Raw genomic sequence first — 2,373 nt, 5'->3', positions numbered from 1 at the left:
CTTTCTTCTTTTTCCAGCCGTTCCGGCGGCTCAAGGCAGTTCCAGGCATAGTCTCAGCACTCCCAGGTAGCTGGCAATCCTCGGCGGGCTTCCTTCCGCACGCTGCTTGTCGTACTGCGGCTCGGCTATTCGTCCCTCAGGCTCCAGCCGTGTCGCGTCGCCTTGCAGCTGCGTCGTTTGGCCCCGCCCTCCGCCCGATGTTGCCTCCACGGTTGCCGGACCGCCATTGTTCTTCCTCGCCGCCTTCTCGTTGCCGCTTCTCTCTTGCTTCTCTCGTCACCGCCGCCGTCGTTAACCTCCTGGCACGGAACCAGGAGGAGGGTGCCCCCTGCCTCTAAGACAGATACCCATTTCTCTACTTGATGTTTATTTCGAGCCGCTGGGTTGGCGGGAGCTGGGACTGAGGGCCGGAAGCTCACTCCGGCCGCGGTGGGGATTCGAACAGCCATTATGGCTGTTCGCTATTGTTGTTACTAGCAGGTGCTTAAGCTGCCTGCGCCACCGCTCCATGACTCCATGCCTGTCTTGGATGACCTTGGCTGGTCAGCCAAACAGCCTTTGAGTAGCAGGGGTATTGGAAAACAGGGAGTAAATATACTTTACCTATCCAGAAGATTAGGAGTCCATGGAGAAGAGACTGGAGAGATGGAAAATGACCCAAAGAAATTTGGGAGTGACCTGCCAGTAGGCACCCAAGGCAGACACACAGAGACTGGGGCTGTGCTGGGCTACTTATACCCAAAAATGTGTCCAGAGGGCTTGCTGATGCAAGGGATCCCTCAGAACAAAGAATTGATGGGACTAATAGGCTAGAATGATGTAGTTTGGAAACTGTATAGAGTTCCCAGGAATGGACAAAAGAGGCTGGAGATTCTTTTCTAGATGCAAAACAGAATTTGGTTTGGTTCCTGAGCCAGTTTGGTGTAGTGGTTAAGAGCGTGGACTCTAATCTTGGAGAATCAGGTTTGATCCCCACTCTTCCACATGCAGCTGCAGGTGTGACCTTGGGTCAGTCATAAGGGCAGTTCTTGAGAGAGCTCTCTCAGCCCCACTTACCTCACAGGGAGTTTGTTGTGGGCAATGGTAGGAAACGTGGGGAAATGACCTCAGCAATCACTACTGGGTCCAGATCATGTGAGATCCCCCCCTTCCCAAAACTGATCCTAAAGCAGGCACTGTATAGAATTATTGATTTCTAAAAGCCTCCTGCCTTCTCCTGTTCTGTCTTTTGATAACATGCTGTGTCTTGTTTCCTGTTGAAACTTTATAACCATGCCATATAACCACACATTCTTTCACACCTCTAAGGGAAGAGGCAGACCTGATGGCCCCTGCCTCTGCCTCACATGCGACAAGTCACGTATGAAATGAAGTAGCTGGAAGTTGGATCACCTGACTGCAGGAGGAGTCTCCAAACTTCTAGCCATTCCTGTGTTGCAGCTATGGTAAACAACAATTGGACACGCCTATGTCCACTCGTGATTGGCTGCATGGCCACAGCTGATAATGAATGAACTGGGCTATAATTGTTCAATCCCAATGAGAGAGAGCTGTGTGCTTGCTCTCTGCTCCTGCTGTCTCTACTTGTTTTATTGCACCTGGAAATGCTGTCCTTTGAAGAGACAAAGGACTGCTTTGTGACTTAAAGCACATGGAGTGCAAAGATGGATTTTTCCTTCAAAATCCCTTGGACTGTTGGATATTCCTGAACTTGGTAAATATGTATCTTTTACTGTGTAGTTAAGGCAAATCGCCTTAGGTTTGTTATTTTGGCAAACTCTGATAGTCTGTGTTATGCTCTGTATTGAATAAAAATTATTCTTGTTTCTAAATGGTCTCTGATGTTGTACCTGAGTTCCAAGTCTAAATCTTGTAGCCTAAACGCTCTCCACACATGCTACCTTGGTAAGAGTGAGTTGCTAATGTGTTAAGTTCCAGATACCAACTGAGAGTTTGAACCTCTAATTTCAGGTTGGGGGGAACTAATGTAGAGGTTCTGGTGGCACATGGTTCTGAAACCAGAGAGGGTTTATACCATCTCGTGGTTTGTTGTTTAATGCAGTGTTTTTCAACCTTTTTTGTGCAAAGGCACACTTTTTTCATAAAAAAAATCACAAGGCACACCACCATTAGAAAATGTTTAAAAAAATTAACTCTGTGCCTATATTGACTATATATAAAGTAATTCTCTTGAATAGGAATCAAATAAACACAAAGAAATTATTTTATAATTACTTTATTATGAAATAATACTTTATTTTATAATTGTTCATATTTCTGTTTACTTATTATCAAAATAAACACAAAAGAAATCAAATAAACACAAACACAAAAGAAATCAAATAAACACAAAGAAATTATTTTATAATTACT

This window comes from Gekko japonicus, unplaced genomic scaffold, assembly GCF_001447785.1.
Source record: "Gekko japonicus isolate JY-2015 unplaced genomic scaffold, Gekko_japonicus_V1.1 scaffold2256, whole genome shotgun sequence".
Lineage (NCBI taxonomy): Eukaryota > Metazoa > Chordata > Lepidosauria > Squamata > Gekkonidae > Gekko > Gekko japonicus.
This window is presented reverse-complemented; position numbering follows the sequence as displayed.